General features: G+C 41.1%; 1 protein-coding gene across 11 annotated transcripts in view; it reads right to left on the reverse strand.

Moving 5' to 3' along the window:
- The window catches only part of CADM1 (cell adhesion molecule 1), a 181,729-nt gene that overhangs the window by 110,934 nt on the left and 58,464 nt on the right, over positions 1–12,331 (reverse strand). The gene's annotated exons all lie outside the window — the stretch shown is intronic.

The following is a 12,331-nucleotide window of genomic DNA, read 5'->3' on the forward strand; positions in this document are numbered from 1 at the left end:
AACGAAAAAATACACTATTTGTCATCGCTGCTTTAGAAAACTTCACATCTGAGGCAGAAACCAAGGGCAAAACTAATCAAAAGAATTCAGACACTGTGCCTGGAACGGGGAGCGTGCGGAGGGGGGAGAGGAAGAATAGGGGACTTCTCTCATGGCTAAATTTAGTATGATTTTCATCTGCCTTGAAATGTCAGCACTCAGCAAGGAATAAAACAAGGTTAAAGAATGTGAAGTTGAAAGCGGATGTCTTAGTGTTTATCTACAAAAGCAGCATAACTTTTAACAGCATCATCCCAAGCGGACACGATGCAACTCCAAACTGCTAATTTGCATAATAAACCTCCACGTTCTCCTCGCTCCACAGAGGAAGCCTTGCCCTCACCGCGGTGGCTGCAGCTCCGCTCAATTTGTCAGGATCTCTGCAATCGACAGTTCCACTTCTCTTGCCAAATATTACCAGCAAATGTTTTTGTAGTTGGAATCCTCCTGATGCAGGGTGACAGCACTGCCATTATTACCAACACTTTCGGCTTGAGCGTAAATGCACCCTGAAGGCCTTCAGGAAAAATCTTTGTTCTGCAGGCTCTCCTAGAAGCACTCAGCTGCTGCTTGCTCGGCGTCCTCGAATGCTGTCACATCAAGCCGCCACACAGCCGTGCCACCTCACACACCCACCTCCAAAATCACTAATCCTACAGGGAAACTACGGCACCGCGCATGCTGACGTGGCTAACGAATGACCAGATGATATCAAGTGCTATCAGCAGCTCCACTTCTTTTGTCTCAGGCACAGGTGGCTTCTGAGGAGCAGCCAGGCAACCTTTGTGAGAAGAGCCGCGTTGTTCCACGTGAGCCCGCTCGTTATCCCTGATGATGAGGAGGGCGAGCGCGCCCAGCACCGTCCCCGCTCGGTCCGAAGGAGCTCCTGCAGGTGCCCTCCTCCCCCGGGAGCGCTGCGTAGCCAAGGTAACTCGGAAAAGATTCTGAAAGCATTCCTCTGCAGCTCTTCCCAACTTTTGACACGAGTATACTACATATGGCTACTATTTTCTCCACTGCATGTTTCATACCGCCGCCTGATAAAAACCCAAAAATCCCACACAAAGTCTGTGGACAGGATTTAAGTCGTGGTTATCTACCACGTATCACCTCAAAAAGAAATCTTGGGGGATTTGGCAAAGCAAGCAGAGAACTACCAGGAATCAAAACATGCTAGTGACTCATCTATGGCATATAACTAGAGAAAGGCACTGTATAAAAATGAAATGGATCCTAGGATGTTAATAAGCATCAGTGAAGATGAGAATATCAGCATTACTTTTTCTGCAAAAAAAAAAAAAAAGATAGCAGCTGCAATAAAGTCGCACAAATAAAAAGGTTTCTTGTGTTATTGATAAGTTTTACAAGTTTGTTAATAAAGACTGCAAATTACCAGGCTAAAACCTGTCATTTACTAATCAAATTTAATACTCATTTTCTTCCTACAGAATCAAGATGATTTATCAATTTCTGTTTATCATAATTAGTTCAGAAGCAGTCTCCAGTTCCACAAAAGATTAGATCTCCAGGGTCTTAAGTGAGCAGCTCCCACACCGGGCAGTCACACCTGAAACTTTGGGCAAGCCTGGAATTTCAAATCCTGGGTCATGACACCTAGGGAACTGACAATTGTTGAGTTTTATCTGTAGCAAAAAGCTGATGCAAACACTTAAGTGCTGAAAAGAAATACCTTAGCTTGTATATTTCAACAGTGCTGTGTGTTTGACAGCTTCGGAGCTTCAGGCTTTGGGGGTTGCTTTATTTCAACCTCTAACAAACACCATTGGTGCCTAAAAAACCTTCTGAGCTACTGATTCCATATGCAAGGATTAACTATCATAAGCACATCTCCCCAAGCAGCTGATAAGGAGCCAGTTACTCATGGGCATTGCTGAGACTGAGGAGAAAGAAAGAAACAAAACTATTATTCAGATATTTCTTTAAAAAAAAAAAGGTATGAAGATTACTGTAACCCAGACAATGTTCTAACAAAGTCATCAGATTACTAAGTTTGGGAAAGCCTGAAGTACAGGCTCAGCACTGGTGTTTGTTTTCACTAGAACTGTATTAGATTAAAAGGGCCATGCTAATGTGACATTTTCTTATCACAAAGAAAACCCAATGCTAAAATTAGAACATAAATCAGGCACAAATATTCTTCCAGACATGCAATCAACTTTGCTTTCCACTTATCCTCCTTTATGCATCAAGGGGTTATATTAAATTCTATTATGTATCTGTTAACTGTAAGCATTGCTTCTTTATAACTTCAAGAGAGGTGCTGAAGCAGTTATAGCACTGCAAAATACATTAGGTTCACTGCAGATAAAGCAAGGTGATTAGAGTGCTTTGAAATATTCTTTTAAAACCAAGATTGAAAGATAAATCCTTTAGAGTCTGGGATACTTATCTAGACACATTCCAACTGCAAGGCACTATGGGGGGGGGGGGAAATAAATGGCTTGAAATGCAGCATCAGCTCATAAAAGTAATAGTGTTTGCACTGAAAATAACATTACAAGCCAAACAGCTATTTGGTAACCAGCAGACAGCTTTAAGTATAGATTGCACATATACAAACTTTTAATTAATACACTCAACTTCAGCCAAACTCTATAAAATATTATAAAAATGCATACAAATATGTCCAGACCAGCACATCCAAATAGCACCTCACTTTCTGCTAGAATCTCAATTTCCTAATTTAGCAGGCAACAGGCATCATACCAAAAGCTGACTCATGGTATCAGAGGAACCAAAAATAACCACATCCTTTGGAAGTTATGAGCCATTCACCTGATTTGCTTAGCATCTCTAAACCATGGAGAAATTCCCATGAACTGCGTTGAAATTTCAAGACTATCATGGAAAGTTACTGAACCTAATATGAATACGAGCTTTGAATCCATATGCTATGAAATATAAATAGGCCACAATAGGCTTCCCAAATTAAACAGTACATTTTATAGCGTATCAGAACTTAGCACATTAATAATTAGCATTTTCTTTGTCCCAACTTCAATGAATTTATATCACCCTTCAACACTGTTTAGCTAAAGCAAATAAAAAACAAGAAAATCACATTACTTGTTCCAATCCATACAAAATGATCTGGATATTCACGTTCAAATTTGCTATCATGGATTAGCTGAAGGCAATTACTTGACTTGCTGAATTCTTTTACAATAATTTAAAAAGAGAATTCAAGTCTTTTCTAATAAGAAAAATGAAATCCCATTAGTTGCATCTCCAATGTATATTAACATTCCTTTTGTTTAGAAAGGTTAATATCCCCCAAATAAAGGAGCACAGACTGCCTGTTAAAATAATTACATCATGACATTTCGGAAAGGTTGGCAGATAGACACGGTTTCAAGCAAAGAAAAAACAAAATAAGGAGGCTTTTTTTTTTTTTTAATTTAAATTATCCAAATAATATGAAAGCCATTGGCAACTCCCATCATGCTAACAGCTTTCAAGGAGGTTTCCTTGTATGATACTTTTTGCCCTAAAGGAAACACTTTAAGATCCCAACATCTACCAATTTGCAGGGTAAACCTGAAGCCAGCCAACATTACAACATCAACATCCACTCCAACTGCTAGCATAAGGTACAAGGGTAGCCTCAACATTTGCCTTCAATCTAGCAGCTTTAAACGGATGTATTTACCACACATGAAGATTATATATTTTTTTTCCTCTTTACAATACTGTTTCCAGAAATGCACAGATCAGTAAAAAGCCTCAACCCCACCACGAAGCAAAGGTTACATCATGACCTGTGAAAGACAAAAGGGGAGGTGAAGTGGCTGTGATGACCTGACAGTGCTCAGGTGCAATGCTGAGCTAGACTCAACAGCTGCACCGCAAAGTAATTGAAGGAACATGGGAAGGAAGGAGGAGGGCAAATGCAACAAACATTCAAATTTCAGTAAAAACATACTAATTATGATATGAATTGAACACTTAGTAATTAGCAACCTACACATACTTAAAATTTTGTGGTTTGAGGAATTTCATTTCAAGAACTTAGGGATTAAAAACCGGTAAAGGTGGTACCAACATCATCTCCATGCACCAGTACATTGATGCAAGCCATTTGTAGCTGCTGGGCTGTGTCGCAAAGCAGCCAGACCACGTAGACAAACACCACCACAGATCAATTCTTTTGTAACTGAATGGATTTCCTGGTAATCTTCCCACTACTTGTTTAACAAATTCCTGTGCAGAAGAGTAAATAAATACTACACCTGTTCATTTTTCATCTGGGATGACATGCATTTATACGAAGCAGTATAGATGGAAGAATTCCCTCTCCTCCTTCCCTGACTTTTCAAGAAATGAATTCGCTTTGGGGCTCCAAAAAAAGTCATGTTTTTCTTTAGCACCATTTGTGGATTCCTGGAGAAATCAGTTCTCTTCATTGTATGAAATATTTGCATATTTTAAAGTGTTTCAAAAGCAACAAATGATACAGTTTCCAAATGATTTTGGAACATGCACATATAATTAGCCCTGTCTAACAAATCTGCTCATGACTACAGTAGTAAACAAGTGAATTTAAGCCAAACCTGTTTCAGACATCAAATGTCAAGGACTAACTCCTATTCTAACACCTCAGTCAAAGCCTGGAAGGTAATATTTCTTGGGGTTTATTTGCTTTGACTAAACAGTGTTGAAGGATAAGATGCACTTGATGCAGCAAGTTTTCACACGCAGTAAAACGCACTGTTTAGTTCACGTAGTCTACCGCGGTTATTCTGTTTCAGCTTGCAATGGTTTGAAGACCATACCAGGATTACAAAAAAAACCTCCACAAAACATTCCCAAAGAGTTGTCACGAGCTTCAGGGCCAATTCTTCCCTGTGGATGTATGTCTGCACGAGGGCAGGAAGCAAGTAGTTAATATATTGCTGTAAGTTAACTTATGCTATCCAATTTTAAAAGTAACTTAAACAAATCTGCTTCTGATTATAGTAGTTAGCAACCGATTTTAAGCCAAACCTGTTTTTGAGACCTCAAGTCAAGGTCCAACTCCTACTCAGTAGCATCTCAAGCTGCAAGCCATTTCAGTAGGAATCTCCGCCCCCACACAAGCCGCCTTGTGACAGCAGGGCGCTGCACCCGCTGCACAGCCACCGCCTGCCTGTGCTGCAGGACAACTCGGAGCTGAAGAGCTGCAGCTCCCGAGCCAAGCGCCAGCTCCAGTAGATGATGGTAATGCAATTTTCAGAGTGTGACAATCTCTAAACTGAAGACACCCAAACAGTGAATAAAAGATGCATCTCATCATTCATAAAAAGCCAATAACGTTCAACAGCTTTCTCAGTGGTTATCTTGCAGGAGAAGGAACTCTCCACTGCGAGCCATCCGTTACACACAGCCAACCGAAGGCCACCCTTCCTCCAAAGAGCCGGCTCTCTGCGACTACGCCGAGCAGAAGCTCTGCTCTGGTGGATTCAAGCTGTTCTGTTAACACACTCTGGACTTTTTTGGGCTATAACAGTGTTCCTCGTCCACTCACATCTGATCACAGACATACTTAAAACAAAAGAAAAAGAAAGGACTTGAATATTGGCAATGTTAACAAGGTCACGAATCAAAATGGAGCACGAGCCACTGTGTCATGGGAGCGACCTGGCAGCTTCAGCATTATTGGCTGTGCTTATTACTGATGGAAGCTTATGGAGCAGCGAAAAGCCAAACTTGACTGTAGAAACTGTGACATGGAAAGCAAACATCTTTGAATTCTGAAGTAGAGCAGTATTTCTGGGAAAAGTGAAACAACTGCCACTGAACCCCACCGTTTTCACACGCACTTAGCAATGAAGGCCAATTCAAAACATCTTGGTTTAAGTGGAGTTCATTACAGAAGATGACGCACGGTGTGAGAACAGTAATGTAATAGTCAGTCATCTTGCCTTTCAATTCTGAAATTAGTAGAGAGAAAATTACATTTTTACAGAAGTCTGCTCAAGATGACTTCCACAACAACATTATACCAAAATACTAAATTGTAAGAATGTTTAATACTGACGATAAAAATCAATCTTTTCTTATTGCCTCTTCCATGAGATTGGAATAAAGGCTGCCTTCATACTAAAAAGGTCATGTTTGCATTTCTGGTAAACACAATGCATTGTTTTTTCCTCTCCATCCAATATGCTCAAGTGAGTCACATCTGGCTGACTTGTCAAAAGATAGTGAAAGTTTGAGGAAATGGTGTTCCACAGATGTTGCAGACTAAAAATAGCCTTTTCACAAATGATAACAATTTTCCAGCTCAGTGGCCAAATATACTGCTCAAAGACATGTATTGCCAATAGAGATTCATTGCAGATGGTAAGTTAAGCAACTTGTTTCTTGTACCATTATAACTTCTCCCTGCTACCAGATTTTGAGCATAACCAAATAAAAACATTCCTGAATTTCAAATCCTACTTAAAAGCCTATTTAAGAACTTCAGCTTCATCTGATCTGACAATCTACCTCAATATCGTTCCCAAGAACAACCTCTTCCCAAACAGATGGATCATCCTCACGCTATCCATACTAATAAAGTTATTCCTTGCTGAGTAGAGCAAGGCCATGGGTTGGCAGAACCTCTATATAAATTATTCATCTCAGTCAATTTTAATCCAGAACTGCAGGCCAGTAGAATAGTACTGCTAGGTTTATTAAAGAACACTTATCTGGGCAAGATGCTTATGCTGACAAAATTGTTGTTTGAGAAGTACAGCACAGGTTTCTCCTCTGTTCGTAAAAGTCTAGGGTAAAAGGACCAGTGGGAGCCTCGTACAAAAGGGCTATCTCAGACAAGGAATCTCAGCTTCCAGTTCTCTTCTTCCATCTCTTCTAGTTCAAGCCTGCAGGAATAGCTCAGATGTTATAAAGGTGTTTCAAAACTGAGATTTTTAAGAGGCTGGAAAGACACGCATTCAGCCTACGCTCATATCTGTGTATCTACACCTTTGCGAGCAGAAAACTCCAGCAACTGTACCAACCGTTCCCACATCAGCGTTTCAACACTGAGTTATAGCATGGGCTCTTCATTGTCTCTTCACCCCAATCCCTCCATCCTATTCACATAAACCTGCCGGCAGCATTTCATCATGGGTTGGCAGCCCCTGCAGGGAGCAGGGCTCTCCTTCAGATGCCTCCGACAGGCACTGGCTGCACCCAGCCTCACGCCTGCGTGGCCCACCGTGCATCCTCACTGCAGGCTCTCCTCTCCTGTCTTCACACAAACCCTCCAGTAGCGTGAAGAAGGCTGTACATTTTCCCAGTAAAGCACCAGGAAAAAAAATGATGCAATGCCTTGGCTTCCTGCTGAACAAGAGGATAAGGAGTACTCTAGAAATCCAGGCAACACTTACGGGGAATTTAGCAGCAATGAAGACAGAGCACTGCAAGTCCAGCTTTGCAGTGAGGTAGTTCTTACTAACCCTGAAAAAAAACTGTGTATCACATACATTATTTCAAAGGAAATACAACTACTGCCTCACCACGCATCTGAGATCTATCTTTAAGTATAAAAAATATGCGAGCTCTTAACATTCAACTTCCAAAGGATTAATTTTCAAATCAGCTACCTGTAATAAAAACAGTTGTTCTCCTGCAAATTAATCAGTAGAAGAAAACTGCAGATTTTGCACCTTTGGATAGCATCTTTCAAAGATGTATCTCAACAGGAATACAGAAAAATAATCACGTTTTAGTGCCGACCAATAAATAATAGAAAGAATAAAGCACAGACAAAGCAATTTCTGCAAGCACTGCTAGGACTGCTTCTACAGTTATTGATAGCAAAAAACCTGAATATGAACAACATCAGACTAGCAAAAATGGGAAAAATCTTCTGGAAAAAAAATCTATAAAATGAATACTGATATCCTACTGGCATCTAACTTAGAACTCTGCAGAGGATAAAACCACCTCAAGACCCGATGCATTTACTGTTGAAAATTCGTTACATTCCATGACTAAATCATAAACGCTACAGTAGTATTTCAATCTCAGATTCTGCTGATGTTCACAAACTGAACTGTATTTGTATAGTTCATGCTGTCAGCAGAACCCCTAGACTGAACACCATGTCATTCATAAGATAAAGTGTCCAAGAGGCAATTCACCAGGTCTTAAAAAGGAAAGAGTGATGACCTCAATCCCCTTAGGAAGGCTGTCTCCCTAAAATGTCTCCGAAAAGTGAGAATAATGGATTCTGCAGGAATCTATCATCTCTTACTTAAGTGGCCAGACTTAATGCGTAGCATGCTGCACTTTTGCCTTAAATTATTCAGCATTTAAATTGATCTCTGTCCTTCATACCAGCTGCTCACGTAGAGACACACAACATATGTACATACAGATTCAGGCAGTAAAGCAGCCTCCTTCATTGTAACTCCTGGTTACGGGCTGCTTAAGAGGCATCACCGCAGCCAGCGCGCGTGTGCTTTGTTTAAGCAACTCTCTGCTCTGCTGTACTAGTACCTGCAAGTACTTGCAAGTACTCCGTGCACTGCTGACTACAGTATGTGCTATGTATCAAAACCTGAAGCTCTTACTTACAATTTGTATGCCTTTGCTTCCTTCTGCAGGACCGTGACTCAGTAGCTCTGCTTCTTAATGCAAAGAGTCCAGATTTAGATGTCACAGTCATTAAACAGCCACAAAAAAAAAGTTAATTTTGCTCCCTTTTATTTCTTCCACCGCCCTCTGCAATTTTGAACTAATTCAGAAACTCAAAGTCTATCTCCTTTGCAGCAGGGAGGGGAGAAATGAGGGGGCAATGGGCTGCAAACAGCCAAGAAAGCAACTGAACTGTGCCACAGCCACCAAGATGACCGAAACCTGAACAGGAGGGATTCTTACTCAACACAACCCTTTGTGTTTGGTTTTCTGGTTACTGCTTGAATTCACAAACCATATAAATGTTTGGAAGAAGGCATTTGTTAAATCTTTTATAAGCGTCAATTTAACTGATGGAAAGCAGCGGATATTTTTCCTTACTGCTGCAGCAAGAAAACACAAAAGAATTTAAAAAAAAAATCCCACAGCAGCTTTTTCCCTCCAGGGAAGATGGGTATTTGATATTCTAAGTATTTCTACAGCAAAACTGCAGGGAAACCAAGAGACGGCATCTCGGGAGCTCTGTGCACGCTATGTAACTGAGGAAAACGCCCTTCCTCCCCTCTTTCCCAGTCCACCTCTGGGTGTTAACGGGCACCCGTCTGCCCCAGTTTGCCCCCAGCTGCCCAGTTCAGCAGACAGAGGCATCCAAATAGCACGGTACGGAGACTGAAAGGCACAGGCTGGAGCAGAGGGAGCAAGAACTGCAGCAAGTTCTTTATTATGGTTAACAATCATGATGCTACTGCAATCCTGATAGGATGGCCTGTTTCCTATCCCCAAGTCTCGGGCAGATATCCAGCACCAATGGAATGAAATGCGTCTATGTGGCAAAACCACGATACCTATTGGATACCAGCAAAAATACACAGTTTGTTGCCCGATGCACATTTCTAATACGTGGCAAAAATTCAGAGGGATTTTTGGGAGGTAGTTTACAAGTCAACAGAATGTAAGAGGAAAGGAAGCAACACCCATAGCTCTTTATAGCTTAGGAAATGCATAGTGAAGCTGCAGCATCCCAACTGGTTACCTGCAGCAGCCGCTGAGCTTGTGGTTTCCTCTTTAAGAGCTGGAGAGCTGCAGGAGGCACAGGAACACCAACAGCAGAACACACCATAAATAAACATCTCAGAGAGAAAGTTTTGTAACATCTACTATGCCTGTCACATACAAATGTTCTGTGCAGAGACAGATGGTCTAGGCTTCTATTAGCAATGAATAATGAGATGTGAAGTGAAAGGTGTGAGATGCTATTTAACCTTGCTTCCCCCCAACATCGTAAGTCCCGAACTGTACAGCATTTGATATTTTTGTGGTTATAAAACACCAAGAGCAGCAATATCACAAGTTAGCTAGGCACCAGCTATTTCACTATCTTTTAAACCAAATCTGTTCCCATTCCTTTAGCCTTCTTCAATATCAGAAGAACTGTCTGCAATAAAACAATGCAATAGCCAGCTGCGATTAAAAGGAGCTACCCAGTGAGCAACCCACCATCCTAAGAAGCAAAGCAATCCATACCAGACATTTCTCCACCAACGCCCAATATTACCTTCATTAATCAAGGGGTCCTGAAGCAGCCATTCTGACTTTACAACAGATCCAGAGATGAGCTAAACCAGTGAGAAGTGGTAAAGCAGTCAAATAGGGAACAGCCTCACCTGTCCTCACTATGTCCTCTCCAGCTCGTGCCTTGGTACTAGTACTGGTGTGCCTGCACAGCGAGTTAGCATCCCAGACTGAAAACTAACCTGGCAAGAGGGGTAAAAAACAGGTATCTCCTCGCAGCTGGGTTCGTGCTTGGTTCACTGCAGTTGTGCATTCTCTAAAATGACACAACTTGCACAGAAACTGAACTTGCTTATGCTAGAGAGGACATAGGAAAAAAATAATGGTCTCCAAATACCTAAGAGGTAGCTGCAATGAAAATACACTGCTCTGCATATACATTACAGATCTGGCAAACTGCAACAGGTTTAAACCACAGCATGGCAGGTTTATTCAAGCATGAAAAAAACCCACAGAAATAGATTGCTTAAGGCAGTCACAGCTGTTTTAAAAACGAGCTGATGATGACTGCCTGTCAGGAATGGGTTGGGGAAACCTGATCCCAGCCCAGGCAACAAGGGCAGGGACAAGATGACTTTGTGTCCTGAGCTGGAAGACGACTTCATAGTCTTTCACTGGCCTAAGACAGCAGAATTTACAGAAAATTGTAACTGAAAGAAATTATTCTGAGATGAAGGATCAAGTTAAAGCAAGTGACAGACCCCCACAACCCTGTTCTGCAACAACTAAGAAAGACTCCTGCTACTTACAGGGGTGGCTATGGAGTTGAACTTCAAATTAAGAAAAAGGATAGGAAAGCACTCATTTTAACTGGTTCACACTACCTTCATCTGAACTCAAGCACTATTACCTATCTGTGGTAACTTGCTGAAGCAGAGATAACTGCCCCACCCCAAGGCCCATCACAAGGTAACCTTGGCCATACTTATCAGATGGCACAAGCCCATCTTTGCAACCACTGCCCTGTGTTAATTGAACATAGTCTGCAAAACATACAGGCAAATTGCAAGAAAGAATTTATTAAAAAGTGTTCTGTAATACAGTCAGTTCCTAAAACTGTACTTGATATGCACAACCTTCTTCCAAGGCTATTCAGTTCTTCTGACATGTATGCAGCAGTTCTTTCAACTATTTACCTAATTTTACTTAAAAATGTAGGTTATGAACTAATTTCAGCTTGCCAACCAATTTACTAGTTTATACACCTCCTAAATTCAAACAGCCAAGTAATAACTGTCACCTGCAGTGAAAGCCAACTGATTCCGAAAAACCTCTGAAGAATGCCAGAATACAGCTAGGCTCTCTGGCCTGCTTCATAGCTTAAGAGCATGCATGTTTGCGTATTGTACTCTCCTTTATTAGCTTATACAAATAGGATGAGTAATTCAAACCATCAAGCCATATACATTCTCCAGCCTTTTTGCATATCTCTAGCAAATCAGCAATTAAACACACAAGAAAGCCTGCGACTGAACGTTCTTACAATTTAGCTCTCTCTACTGCCGGGGCCCAACGTTATGCAGAACTACAACGTCAGTGCAAGTGGAGATTCCTCTCAAGCCCATCTACCGCACATAAGAACAAGTATCAGCACATCTGCTCATTTGCTACTTGTTACATCAGAGACACTAAGCTTTTAGGAATAAATCATCTAAAACTATTTAAAACATTTTGTTCAGATTAATGGGCTATTTTATACAAAAGCACAGTCCCTAGAGTCATGTGCATTTGCAAACATGCTTGCATAACCAGTTTTAACGATTTGTAGACAAAAATTTGGCAACATGATACATTTATCCAGGGAATACTTGTTATGTTTTACTTAGATAAATACACATAATTGCTATTCCCCATCTATTTTCAGCAGCTCCATTACTAGTTGAATTGACTAATAATCACAAGGGTGCACTACCTTCACACTGGAGAAGGTCAAACCTGCTAGGCAGGAAAGGATGTTTCCTCTTTTAGGCGTACAGAGGCTTTAAAAAAGTGTTTCTGGGATCACAAGACACTCAAACAAGGCTGTAAGTCTAAGCTACCTTCAAAATCCACTACTAATAATGTTGTCCACAGCAACCTCTCTGCCCTTTTT

This window comes from Anser brachyrhynchus (genome assembly GCF_964034855.1).
Source record: "Anser brachyrhynchus genome assembly, chromosome: 25".
NCBI classification, from domain to species: domain Eukaryota; kingdom Metazoa; phylum Chordata; class Aves; order Anseriformes; family Anatidae; genus Anser; species Anser brachyrhynchus.